Source organism: Mus caroli, chromosome 15 (assembly GCF_900094665.2).
Source record: "Mus caroli chromosome 15, CAROLI_EIJ_v1.1, whole genome shotgun sequence".
In the NCBI taxonomy this organism is placed as follows: Eukaryota; Metazoa; Chordata; class Mammalia; order Rodentia; family Muridae; genus Mus; species Mus caroli.
Window position 1 is genome coordinate 58,756,476 of NC_034584.1, and position 14,570 is coordinate 58,771,045.

Sequence of the window (14,570 nt, forward strand, 5' to 3'; positions counted from 1 at the left end):
CCCTATTTTATCATTTATATTTCAAATGTTATCCCGAAAGTCCCCTATACCCTCCCCTGCCCTGCTCCCCAACCTACCCACTCCTGCTTCCTGGCACTGGCATTCCCCTGTACTAGGGCATATGATCTTCACAAGACCAAGGGCCTCTCCTCCCATTGATGGCTAACTAGGCCATCCTCTGCTACGTATGCAAGTAGAGACACAGTTCTGTGGGGTACTGTTTAGTTCATATTGTTGATCCACACAATTAAGAGCCATTGTTCTGCCCATAAGTTCAGGTCTGAACCTTCCTTAGAAATTTGAGGTACAAAAAGGCTGTGAGTCTCCTCCCTTGACTTCACCTTCCCATATCTTCTATTCATCAAATCAAGAAAAAAAGGTACCATAATGCTGAACATAAAGAAAGAATCCCTTAAAAGAGGTGCCTATCTGTAATCCCAGTACCCATAAAGCTAAGGTAGAAGGATGGCTGCAAGTGTGAGACTAGCCTGAGCTACCGTGTGATACTATGCCTCAAAATAAAAAACAATCAATGAATAAATTCTTACATGAAGAGAGCTGGTGATGAGAATCTAAAGTTTGGGGTGTGAATAAAGAATGAACCTGGGGCCTGGAGCATGCTAAGTAAGTAGTTTACCACTTAATTGCCTTCTTAATACCTAGAATTATTGTCTAAACTCTTTTCTGAAAAGCACACACAGAAAGTAAGTAAAACGCAATTGAACTGCTCATTAAAGGTCTGAACTGAGGTTTGAACTGCAGCCCAAGAGACAGATTTTCACACAATTCTGTTCAAGGTAAACTTTGGCAAAAATGAAACTACATAAAATCCATCAGTTCTGGATGATGAAAAGCTTAAAAGATAGTATCATGATTAACAAAATCAGAAACGAAAAGGGGGACATATCAATAGAAACTGAAGAAATAAAAAAATCATCAGATCTTACTATAAAAGCCTATATTCAACAAAACTGGCAAATCTGGATGAAATGGACAATTTTCTAGGCAGATATCGGGTACCAAAGTTAAATCAGGATCAGATTAATGATCTAAACAATCCTATTTCCCCTAAAGAAATAGAANCAGTCATTAATAGTCTCCCAACCAAAAAAAAAAAAAATCCCTAGGACCAAATGGATTTAGTGCAGAGATCTATCAGACCTTAAAAGAAGACCTAATACCAACACTCCTCAAACTATTCCACAAAATAGAAAGAGAAAGTACTCTATCAAATTTGTTCTATGAAGCCACAATTATTCTGATCCTTAAACCACACAAATACCCAACAAAGAAAGAGAACTTTAGACCAATTTCCTGAATATTGATGCAAAAAATACTCAATAAAATGCTGGCAAACTGAATCGAAGAACACATCAAAAGGATCATCCATCATGATCAAATAGACTTCATCCCAGGGATGCAGGGATGGTTCAATATATAGAAATCCATCAACGTAATCCACTATATAAACAAACTCAATGAAAAAAACCATATGCTCATCTCATTAGATGCTGAGAAATCATTTGACAAAATCCAACATCCATTCATGATAAAAGTCTTGGAAAGATGAGGAATTCAAGACTCATACCTAAACATAATAAAAGCAATCTACAGCAAACCAGTAGCCAACATCAAACTAAATGGAGAGAAACTTGAAGCAATCCCACTAAAATCAGGCACAAGGCAAGGATGCCCACTCTCCCCCTAACTATTCAATATAATATTTGAAGTCCTAGCCAGAGCAATTAGACAACAAAAGGAGATTAAAGGGATACAAATTGGAAAGGAAGAAGTCAAACTATCACTATTTGCAGATGATATGAGAGTATATATAAGTGACCCCAAAAATTCCATCAGAGAACTCCTAAACTTGATAAGCAATAAGGACATGTGCTCCACTATGTTCATAGCAGCCCTATTTATAATAGCCAGGAGCTGGAAAGAACCCAGATGTCCCTCAACAGAGGAATGGATACAGAAAATGTGGTACATTTACACAATGGAGTACTAGTGAGCTATTAAAAACAATGAATTTATGAAATTCTTAGGCAAATGGATGAATTTGGAGGATATCCTGAGTGGGGTAACCTAATCACAAAAGAACACATATGATATGTACTCACTGATAAGTGGCTATTAGCCCAGAAGCTCAGAATAACCAAGATACAATTCAAAACCACATGAAACTCAAGAAGAAGGAAGACCAAAGTGTATTATTTCAATACTTCTTAAAAGGGGGAACATATTGTTGATCCTCTTATAGGGTTGTAGACCCCTTTAGCTCCAGATCATATGCCCCAGAACAGGGGAATGCCAGGCCAGGCAGCAGAAGTGAATGGGTTGGGGAGCAGGGTGGGGGGAGGGTTTAGTGGACTTTCGGGATAGCATTTGAAATGTAAATAAAGAAAATATCTAATAAAAAATTAAAATGAACATAAAGAAAAAAAAGAAAAGGGGGAACAAAACACCCATGGAAGGAGTTACAGAGACAAAGTGTGGAGCAGAGACTGAAGGAAGGACCACCCAGAGACTGCCCCACCTGAGCATCCATTCCATATACAATCACCAAACCCAGACACTTTTGTGGACGCCAACAAGTGCTTACTGACAGAAGCCTGTTATAGCTCTCTCTGGAGAGGCTCTACTAGTGCCTGACAAATACAGAGGATCCAAATATGGATCCTCCAAGCCTACTATTGGACTGATCACAGGGTCCCCATTGAAGGAGTTAGAGAAAGTGTCTAAGGAGCTGAAGGGATTTGCAGCCCCATTGGAGGACATGAACTAACCAGTATCCCCAGAGCTCTCAGGGAGTAAACCATTAACCAAAGAGTATACACGGTGGGACTCATGACGCCAGCTGCATATGTAGCAGAGGATGGCCTAGTTGGACATCAATGGGATGAGAGGCCCTGTGAAGGCTCTATGCCCCAGAGTAGGGGAATGCCCAGGCCAGGAAGCAGAAGTGGGTGGGTTGGTGAGTAGGGGGAGAGGGGACAGGATCAGAGGAGAGGGTTTTCAGAGGGAAAACCAGGAGTGGGGATAACATTTGAAATGTAAATAAAGAAAATATCCAATTAAAAAAAATTCTTGGGGAAAAATAAAGCTTGCCCAGGATTCACTAATTCCCCAATATTATATAAAGATATATAGCACAGAAAGAAACAGAGAAATAGGTGTTCTCCCGAGAAAGATAATCAACAGAGACACCCATTCTGACTGGAGCCAGATGTCAGAATTAGCAGTCAAAATTCATAGCAGTGCCTTTTACTGCTCAGTTAAAGAGAAAAAGTAAGAACGCTAGTAATGAATGAAAAGACAGGGAACAAACAGAAGAACAGAAAACCAGGGTGCACACCCGCACCTACATGGAAACTCTAATCCCAAAATGAAAACATTCACTGCATGAGCTTGAGAGACCAAATTTTGGGTTCAGACTCCATTTTAGAGAACCTGACCTAGGTTTGAACTCAAGGCTGGCATTAGTTTCCAAGTGACCCCCCTCCCTGAAAACAAACAAACAAACAAAAAGTCTAGCTCCAGTTCCTAGGCTAACCCCAACAAGACCTGTGTTTCCAGGTTAATCTCCCCTAATAAACCTGCTTCTAACACAAGTCCCCAGGTTATTTCCCCCAACAAATCTGCATCTCCAGGTTACAAGCCTGCCCCTGCCTAACAATTGCCAAGTAGGAAGAAATTAGAAGTTAAATTTAAGGTTTGGCTCCCAGCACCAGCCAATTATGCTAAAGGCTATAGTAGTACACCAATTAGATGTTTGCCAGGCTAGAAACACTTGACTGTGCTTGCTGCTTTCTATAAAACCTTGCCTGGAGGAATATTCAGGAGTTTTCCTTCACCAGAACAGTTCTGTGGGGCAGCAGTGAGGTGAGCCTGAGCTAGCTTAAAGAAAGACCCTGGTGTGATTGCATCGGATCAGCTCCTGACTGGTCTTCCTGGGTTCACAAACACATTCTTGGTACTACAATGTCAAGGCAGCGCACAAGGGACAACACTGTCTAAGGGCTTTAATAATGCGAGCGACAACATAGAAAACTATAACATACCTATAACTTAAATTGTCATAGGTAAAGGAAAAGAGAATGTGACAGAATTAGCTATCTGAAGAAACAATGCTTCTACCAATTTTTATGAAAGCACTTTCAGATTTCAGAAACTCTGTAAAGTCTACACAGGCTAAATGTGAACAAGATGTGCCTGTATGCATCATAGTCCAAATGCCAAAAGCCAAAAAGAATCTCATAAATAGTCATAAGACAGTGTTATTCACTGGCAATCTACTTTCCAGTTTCAGAATTATTTCTAGATTAAATATGAAGAAATAATCTATAGGTTATTGATGAAATGTTCCTAAAATATACTTACATTAAAAATTCTGAAATCCAAGACAAAATAAAGTGAGTTGTGTTACATAAATACTAGATTTTAAAAAATAGTACTAAGAATGAAAAGATCATTATATAATGGGAAAGTGTTAAGAATATATCAGGAGAATATTAACACATTTAATATTATAGTCTCAAAATATACAATGCAAAATATGATAAATTGATATAATTATTTATAGATCAGTATTCTAGGGATGTATTTTCAGCAGTTACTTTTATCAAAAATAATATATTTTTCAATTAATGCTTAATAAATGGAGTACAGTACCCAACAATTCTACTTAAAAATGTAAACATATCCTTTGACAAGATCAGAAGCTAGCCTGCATATTTAAAAAAAAAACTAATATCAAACACATTTTACTACTTAGTGGTTTGAGAAAGAATGTCCTCTCATAAGCTCAGGTATTTAAATCCTTTGTCCCCAGTAGGCAGCACTGTTTGGATAGGTTGTGAAGGTGTGGCAATCCTGGAGGAAGTATGTCAGTGGGACTTGGCTTTGAGCTTTCAAAAGCCTTGTGACATTGCTAGGACACTCCATCTCCTTCCTGCTTATTATGATCGAAGATGTGATCTTTCAGCTTTCAGCATCCAGCCACCATGACTTCCACCAACTGTAATGCTGTCTCCACTATTATGAACCCTAACCATCTGGAGCCATAAGCTCAGTTAAGCCCTTCCTTCTAGAAATTGCCTTGATCATGGTGTTTTATAACAGCGACAGAAAAGCAAATGACGTAGCTACGAATATCATCAAGTTCTAAAGCAATGAACAAAAGAACAACCATAAAACACAGTGTGCTTAGATATTTTTTAAAAATCCACACAACCCATTGATCTAGGGATACACAATCTCGTAATAGAAAAGCATGCCTAGAGGACTGTAAAAAATACCACAGAGAAAAACTTAGAAGTTGAAGAAAGAATGGTTGAAGACAAATGGGTTAGCTACTCAGCATAAGGAGTTATCAATATCATAAAACCAAATAAAACAAAAGAAGCGCCAGAATAAATCCAAAGTATATAAGGAGAAGCAACACAATAGGAACAATATGTAATGAAGTAAAAAGTGAAAATCCATGGGGACCAATAAAGTTGGTTTCTTTTCTGTCAAGGACAGTAAACAGAAACACTTATTTGCGAGTCCAGTAAAGAGAAAAAGTACAGAAGAGCAGAATAAAGGCTAAGAAAATCATGAAATTTAAGGCTTTGAAGAATTTAAGAAGTAATTCTAATCATAGATTTTAATATGAGTAAGATCTCAAATATAATTAAGATGTTTCTGAAAGTATAGTTCTGAAGTTGACTCAACAAGAGGGAAAATTAAATATGTATAATCACAATTAAAAATCTTTTAACAAGGGAAGCAACAAACTTTGATAGCATCATCAGATAACTCTAAAATAATTCTGAGACAAATAATCTAAATATTTTATCTCTTTAAGAGAACAGAAAGTAGAGAGCATTCCCCAACTCAGTTTATGAGGCTAGCTTATTTGGGGAAAAGCTGAGCCTGAGCTTACAATTCTACTGCCTTAGCTTCCTGTGTGCTGAAATTGCAGTGTATGTCCCAATGTCTACCTTGGGCTAGAATAATGTTGATATGTTGAAACTAACATAGCTGGATTAGCTAAAATTTTGTTCATAAGAATAGGAAATAATAATAGAAAACAGAAGCCATAAATGTATAGAAATGATAAAACATTTTGACCAGACTGAGCTTTTCCTAGAAATTTGTGGATAATTTAACATTATTAAATCAATTAATGTGATTCACCATGTATACATGTACATAAATGAAAAAGAGTTTAGCAAGGCTGCAATGTCAAAATAAAATTGATTGCATTCCTAGCCACTCATAGACCCATAAAACAAACAAATGATGAGGCATAGTGCCACCAGTGAATGTCTACAAGTCAAGACTAATACTCCTATGATGCCCAATTCCAGAATAGGTATGGAACAAGTTATATATGCCTGATGATTGCTTTTCTTCATTTTTATGCGTATGTGTGTATATGTTTGAACATGTGTGTTTGCATGTGTATGTGTGAGTGTGCATGCACATGTGTTCACATGCACAGGGAGACCGTAGTTGACATTAGGAATCTCCTTAGATCTACTTTCCACCTTACTAATTTAAGGCAGGGCCTTTCACCTGAAGCATGAGCTGTCTGATATGGATAGTCTGGCTAGCCAGCTTGAGCCTCAGATACCATCTCTGCTCTCAGTGGTGAGCTTATTAGGGAGCCACTAGGCTTACCTGGTAGCTACACAGATTCTGATATTCACTTAAGCTTTCTCGTTCTGGAGACATTTGAACACTATTTCCTCTGTCTTGGATGCCTCTCATGATGCTTTCTTCTGTTGCTGATTCTTTTTACTCTCCAGTTCTCAATTTTACTGTAGTCTTCCCAGAAGAATTCCCTAGCTATGTCATCATAGTCAGATTTTCCTGACATTTGTGATTCTCACAGCTTATGTGTTCATCCTTAATTGTAAGTACATATTTATTTTCTTGTCCGTTTGGTTAATGTGTATCAGCCACACCAGAGTTTTTTCTTAAACCCATACAGACATGATGGTTGTTCAGCTTGACTGATGCCCATTGCCTTGCATAATAGATAAGTTCCCAACAATGTGAGTATAAATTGCTCTGTATTTCATGTGTGCTAAGTATTTGATGAATGGCCACATGAATGAATGGCTTTCCTATGTACCACTAATCATCATTTACAAGATACCGATGAATAATGTTCTTGAAGCAACAGTGATAAAGACATCAAACAATATCCTTAACAAATGTTAACATAGCAAATGTGCTAGACAGTGAGTGGATTCAGATAAAATCAGAAGGAGCCATTTTAGTAAAGGAATTCTATCATTAGCTGTGTAAACACTATACTCACCTTGTGTTGCAGTTTTTAAAATATTACTATTACATTGAACATGGCATGTGTTGTTCTTATGAAAGAATTTATGGGTGTTAGTGCTCTTTCAGACCTGTTGTATCTTGTAATCTGTCCAACTCTACAGGCCAGCTTGAGCCCCTGTTTTCTTATTGTATCTACAAACCACCTCTCTCTTAGAGCTAATATGCTAAGCGTTAGATCTTGAAGAAATATCATGGATATTTTACAGACATGTGTAGACTTTACTACTTTATACTAATGTTTTCATTCAAAATTATTTATGGAGCAAGTTCTATTGAGCATGCCACAGTTTTATTTTGTTCTTGTCATATGTATGAATGATGACATGGGTTTATGTATACACACCTGTTCACATGTGTGTAGATGCATGGCACATATGCACTTGCATTTACATATGTGTGGAAGCCTGGGTTGACTTTAGGAGTCTTTCTTGTTGCTTTTTCCATTTATTTATTGAATCAGGGTATATTATTTGAACCAAGATGATGAACTTGCCTTCAGATATTTTCCAGTATTTTCTTTTTTGGATTTTATATGGTCATTTGTCTGTAGGACGAATGTTCTTTAAAATTTTGGGTATTGCAAAAACTTTAAGTGGAAGACAAAGTTATAGCTAATATAACACACTTGAATTCATGTTAAATAGGGAGCATTTACTGAGTGTTTTTCATATATGTTTCATCTCAGTAATGATTGTATTTGGCATAGGAAGGAACTTCCTAAGTTCAGAAAGTCTAAGTAGCTTGCCTAATGTTAAACAACCTGACAGCTGAAGGAAGTCTGACTTAGGGATACAAGAAAAACCCGGCTATGGGACCTGAAGGAGGTGCAGCGGAACAAGAGTTCAGTCAGAAATCTAAGGGATAATTTTCTCTTCCGGGCTTGCATGTAGCAGTGTCTGATGCCCTAAAGGAAACATGTTCTGTTGCCTGTTTTCTCTGGGCTGGTGTACTCTGGGCATCCCCAGCAGAGAGGAAGATCTAGGTACCATATTTGTGTGTGTGTGTGTGTGTGTGTGTGTGTGTGTGTGTGTAGGCCAGAGGACAACCTTGGCAATTGCTACTGTGCAGATGCTATCTACTCTGTTCTGAGAGGGTTTCTTATTGTCTCGCTGGCCCAGAGCTTGCCAAGTAGGCTAAACTGAAGAGGAATAGCCATTGTCTTCTAGGGATCTGCCTGCCTTTGCCTCTTTAATACTGGGATTACAGGGATGCACCACTATGGTGAATTTCTATTTTTGCTTTTACACATAGGTGCTGAGGGGAAGCAACCTCAGTTCCTCATGTTTGAACTCTGTGGCTCAATTCCTGAGTCTGTACAAAGGGAAGGAGACTTAGGGGAGGGAGGTGCATGCTGCACAGTCCAGAAGCAAGAACTGATTACCAAGCGGAACTAAGAAATTAGAAACAAGCTATGAAAGGCAGGGGAAGGATCTGTGGGTATGTCTGAGGATAAGCTATGTTCCACTTCAGATATTCATGCAGCATTTCAGTGTGAACTCATTCCTGTGCCTGTCAGAAGGTTCATTTTTGTCTCTTCTCTCCATAAAGGCATTCCCAGGAGCATCGTAATATCTATATTTAATGGTAAAATGAATGCTCCAAGAGCAACTTACTCATAGGGAAACCAGTCAGAATATTTTGCAACCATGCTCACAGCCTGAGTTCTCCAGCTCCAGGCTTATGCTTTCTTGCAAGCCACAGTATATTTTCACACATCACTAGAAGAAGATGCCCACATCCAGGCCTCACTGCTAATGGACTCAAGTCTGTCCTCATGAAGACACTCATTGGAACATTACCAGAGACACGTCAGAGGGCAGTGCCACAAAAGGTGAACATGAAGTAAGAATGGGGGTTTATGAAGCTGGAATCCAGTCCTTGGGGCAGTCTTCACACTCCCAGGGCTGTTTGGACTCTGAAAATTAGGGTGGGTTGGCATGGGGATCCTGACAAAGCAAGTAAAATAGCTCCCACTGGAAGCTTTGCCTCTGCCAGATGCTGGAGTGTTGTGACTGTACATCTGGGTTTGCAGCCTTAAGCTTTACTATGAATTTTCTGCATAAACCTAAGGAAGTCACTTTGTCTCTTTGAGCCTCAATATTCTCATTTGAGTGACGGGAGAGAATATTTCCATCTAAGAAGCAGAAATGCATTGTGGAATGCAGAAGCTCAGTGTGTCATTCACTTTCCTGGCTGTAAACAAAAAACTCACAGAAATAATTTAAAGTAAGAACAGATTACCTAGGGATCATGGTTTCAGAGATGTTAGCCCCTAGTCTTTGACTCCATTGGTTCTTATCCACAGTGAAACAGAGCATTATGGAGCTGGAACGTGTAAAGTTAAAGGTTGCTCACCTCATGGTAGACAGGATGCAAGGCAATTGGAAGGGACCAGGAAACAGGTAAAACCTACAAAATCATTCCCCCAGTGACATACTTCCTGGAGGCTTCACCTTCAAAAATTTCCATAGCCTCTCAGGTAATGGCACTGTCAGGAGATGAAGCCCTCAACACATGAGCCAGTAGGAGACACATCCTATCCATACAATATAACCAGAAAATTTGCATATTGTTGTGTAACAGTTTCCTTTGAGATTGAAACATTTTATACTGCAGGGAAGATTCTTAAACTAGAAGGTAAACAGCCCAGAATAGTTTCAGGAAGTCCCTGAAACTGGACAGATTCACTAGGGCCCTCCCTCCCAAGAGTGAACAATAAAGACTCCTGAGAATCTCTCTCATCAAGCCAAGCTATAAATAAGACTCTGAGACCAGACACGATGCTTGGAAGAAGCAGAAACCAGCCACATTAACTGAAAGAAGTTTAGACCAAGTGAGTCACCTGGAAAGGACAACTTCTAGTCTCTTGAGCCACCTTCAGGCTGTGTAGTGTGCTCCAGGTTTCCAGCTTTTGTGATCTGTCACCAAGTTGGAATGTGGAGATATACATGTTTTTGACTCATTTCTGCTCCTGTAAGTAATCCCTCACCAGAAAACTCATTGGTTCATCAAGTAGTACTTTGGTGGTATACATACTTTTGTCTGTCATGAGCCCCTTTTCTGGAGAGAATAAATAGACTTATGTACTGAATATCCTCAGGAAAATTCTGTCACATAACAGATGTCTATGTTGATTTACTGGGTTGCTTGGTCCAGCCTTTATATGAAGATATATGCCTATTCTTATTGTAACTTGTTATACCATATTTGGTTGCTCTCCCTGGGATGCCTCCTCTCTCTGAGAGGAAACAGAGGAGGAGTGGATCTGGGGAAGAGGGGTGGGACTGTAAGGAGAGAAGGTAGGAAAAATTACATGGAAAACTACAGTCAGGATATATTATATGAAAGAATAATATATATATATATAAATATATATAATATATATATTTATATATATATATAATAAAATGAAATATGAAATCCTTTGTTTCCTAAAGTGTGGTCAATGAAGCAATGTTTTCTTTTCCATTTTATCTCTACATAAATGATGCATTATACATGTGTTTCTACAGGGTAAGAGTATTTCTGTCATTGGGGATTGTTAAAATGTTCGGTACTTACATTACTTTATGAGGAGTGTTTATAGCTAGAACTTACTATTCAGGAAAAAGAGTAGAGAGGTGGCTACAGTGTCAACCCTGGAATCAGATTGAGTAGGTCTTAAATCCCATCTCTATCAATTACCACGTGGCCCCCATGTAAAGCTTACTCTCGCTAAGGGAGCGGATGCTATGCAGAGTAGTTTGTATACTATGTACATATAGCTTAACATGTTAGCCACATGCTTAGTAATTTGGATTCTCAAGAAAGCTATTGAGTTGTGATGTGAACTTGGCATAGTTAGCTAACTTTTCTGCCCTTCACATTTTCTTTCCTATATAGTGGGAATACTTTCTTCAGAATGTTGATAGATAATAAAAGAAAACAATTAGTAAAAAAGCTTTGAAACACAATATATATTTGACTCCTGTTATTATTATTATCATTGCACATTTTTCTTTTAAAAATCATGTGTGTGTGTGTGTGTGTGTGTGTGCCCACACACATTAATATGTATGTGTGTTTCCAGGTGTTCATTCATTGGTCAGTTCATACCATAGAGTTTTTGTGGTCAGAGGACAACTTGCAGGAGCCAGATGGCTTCTGGGGATCAAATTCAGCTTCCAATGCTTGACAGCAAGAGCCTTCACACTCTGAGCCATTTTCTGGTCCTAAATATTTTCATGTTTTATTGATTTAGAATAATTATATATACTTTCATAGTCCTGTCCAAGACTAAGCATCAAGGACCCAGGGCAGACAGAGAGGAGGAAGTGAGTATGTAAGGGTATCTTGTATCTCTGGGAGTTTTCAGGGCCCAGGGGAAGGACAAGTGTCCCTGTTAGCATCATATGCCAGTGTTGTGGGCTCTCCCTGTAGCTCTCAGCTATGTGGTTAGCCTTCCTGTCTGCATTTTTTAAGTAGTACATGCTGATTTGTATAAGGGATTGAAAATAACACATAAAATGAAATTTGAAAGGTGTCAGAACAATAAAGTAGCAAACTGAAGTGAAAAAATATTAGAAAACAGTAGAAAAATGTGAAGCATGGTGGACTCTGTGGTTCACCATGATGAGTATCAAGAAATAATGAAGAATCATGGGAACTCCTTGAGTTCAAAGAGTAACATCCTGGGAGGTGACAAAGGGGAAAACACACTCTTTTCCAAAGATATCACAATATCACACACAGGTAAATTAAAATAGTAGGGATATTAAATTTGCTTTAATACAGAATTTTGAGAAACTAAGATATTCAGAGGAAATAAAGTTCTTAAAGACTGAAAGCAGTAAGACCAGCATTAAGGGAGAAATAGAGGTTTAAAAATATTTAAACCTTTAAATATAGGTGAGAAAAATTAATACTTCTTAATATATGATATATCTAATGCCATAACACAATTTGAAAGATACACTATGACAGCGAAAACCATTAATGTGTTTTCCTTAGGTATCTGGGCCATGATGTTCAGAGGTGAACGTAACAGCAGCCAATAGTCCCAAGAGTGCCTCCAGGCTGAGAGTTCAGAGATCCCTGCCGACCTTTGACAAGTCATCTTAGGCAAAGTGTCTTCACAGCCACCTGTGTTCTAGAGACTGCACTTTAAATTTTTGGTATACTGTTTTAATGGACAATTCGTGTTATATAAGTCAAGGACTCCTAAAAGTTAAATAATTGCTCAAGGTCCCAGACCTAGCAAGTAACACTGGGTGACCAAAATCACTCATGCTTGCTGAAACACTGAACTTTGTTTCCAAAGAGCAGAACTAGCAGGAGATTGAAAAGCCCCAGTAGTGGTTATATAGCAGGGACAAGCAAATCAGCATGAAGAGGCCCCTTACTTGCATGTTTATTTCAGCTTTATTCAAAATATTCAAGATATGGGAAACAACCTAAAAAACAAAAAATGTTATTTTTATTGAAAGAAACCCACTGTGGTGGTGGTGCTTTTTGTAACAGCACTGACAGAGCATATGGGACCAAGCAGCAAGCTCTGCAACAGCAGGGTTCATCAGAATTCACCAGGGTTTACACACCATACATTTATATTTTAAAGAACTGAGGAGGAGGGAGGAGAAAACGTAGGGGAGGAGGTGAAGCAGAAGAGGAATAGCGGGAAAGGGGAAATTAACGATGTGTTTGGCAAAGCCTAAAATAAATAATGGCCGACTTATTGTTGAGATCTTTGTAGAAAACTTGTTTACTCCTTATTATTAGTACCTCTGATTGTCTGGAAGGATAGCAGAGGAAGAAGGTGGGCCCAGGTCTTTTATGGTTGTTCTTGTTGCCGAAGAGCTAAGAGGTGTGTGTGTGTGTGTGTGTGTGTGTGTGTGTGTGTGTGTGTGTGTGTGTTTATTTGTGTAGCTCATGGGTCAGGTAGAGGTAACAAGATATTTTTAATGGGATTAACAGAGTAAAAATGCACTTCTTACCAAAAGCAATCTACAGATTCAATGCTATTCCCATCAAAATTCTAAAATAATTCTTTATAGACCTTGAAAGAACAGTTCTTATCTTCATTAAAAACCCTGTAGAGCAAAACCAATCCTGTACAATAAAAGAACTTTTGGAGGTATCACTATCCCTCATTTCAAGCTGTACTACAGAGTGATAATAATAAAAAACCTGTTGGTATTGGCATAGAAACAGACAGGTTGATCAATGTAATCTAATAGATGATCCAGAAGTAAACCTGCACACCTATGGACACTTGATTTTTGTCAGAGAAGCTGAAATTATACAATGGAAAAATGAAAGCTTCTTCTACAAATGGTTCTGGTCTAACTGGATGTCTGCCTATAGAAGAGTGCAAATAGATCCATATTTATCACTCTGCAGAAAACTCAAGTCAAAGTGGATAAAAGACCTCAGCAGAAAACTGCATATACTAAATCTAATGGAAGAGAAAGTAGGGAATACCCTTGAATGCATTGGTACAGGAGACAACTTCCTGAACAGAACACAAACAGCTCAGGAACTAAGATCAACAATTAATAAATGGGACCTCTTGAAACTGAGAGCTTCTGTAAGGCAAAGGACACAGTCAATAGCACAAATGGTAGCCTACAGTTTGGGAAAAACCCTTCATCCATAGAGAATTAATATCTAAAATCTATAAAGAACTCAAGAAATTAGACACCCAAAACTATATAACCCAATCAAAAATGGGGTACAGAGCTAAATAGAGAATTCTCAACAGAAGTATTTTAAATGGCTGAGAAGCACTTAAAGAATTGTTCAAAGTCATTACTCATGAGGGAAATACAAATGACTCTGAGATTCCATCTTACACCCATCAGAATGCAAAAACTCAAGTGACAACACATGCTGGTGAGAGTGTTTAGCAAAGGAAACTCTTCTCCATTGATAGTTGGAGTGCAAACTTGCACAGCCACTTTGGAAATCAATTTGGTGGTTTCTCATAAAATTAGGAATAGTTCTTCTACCTCAAGACCCAAGTTATACTACTCCTGAGCAAACACTCAAATGATGCTCCACCATACCACAAGGACAATTGCTAAACTATGTTCATAGCAACCTTATTCATAATAGCCAGAAATTGGAAACAATTTAGATGCCCCTTAATGGAATAACGAATAAAGAAATATCAAGCTTGTACAACCACTCTGGAAATCAGTCTGGCGGTTCCTCAGAAAACTGGATATAGTACTACCGGAGGATCCTGCAAT

At 38.3% G+C, this 14,570-nt stretch overlaps 1 protein-coding gene across 3 annotated transcripts in view; it reads right to left on the reverse strand.

The window, feature by feature from the left end:
• Window positions 1-14,570, reverse strand: part of Adcy8 (adenylate cyclase 8) — a 219,163-nt gene that overhangs the window by 166,677 nt on the left and 37,916 nt on the right. The gene's annotated exons all lie outside the window — the stretch shown is intronic.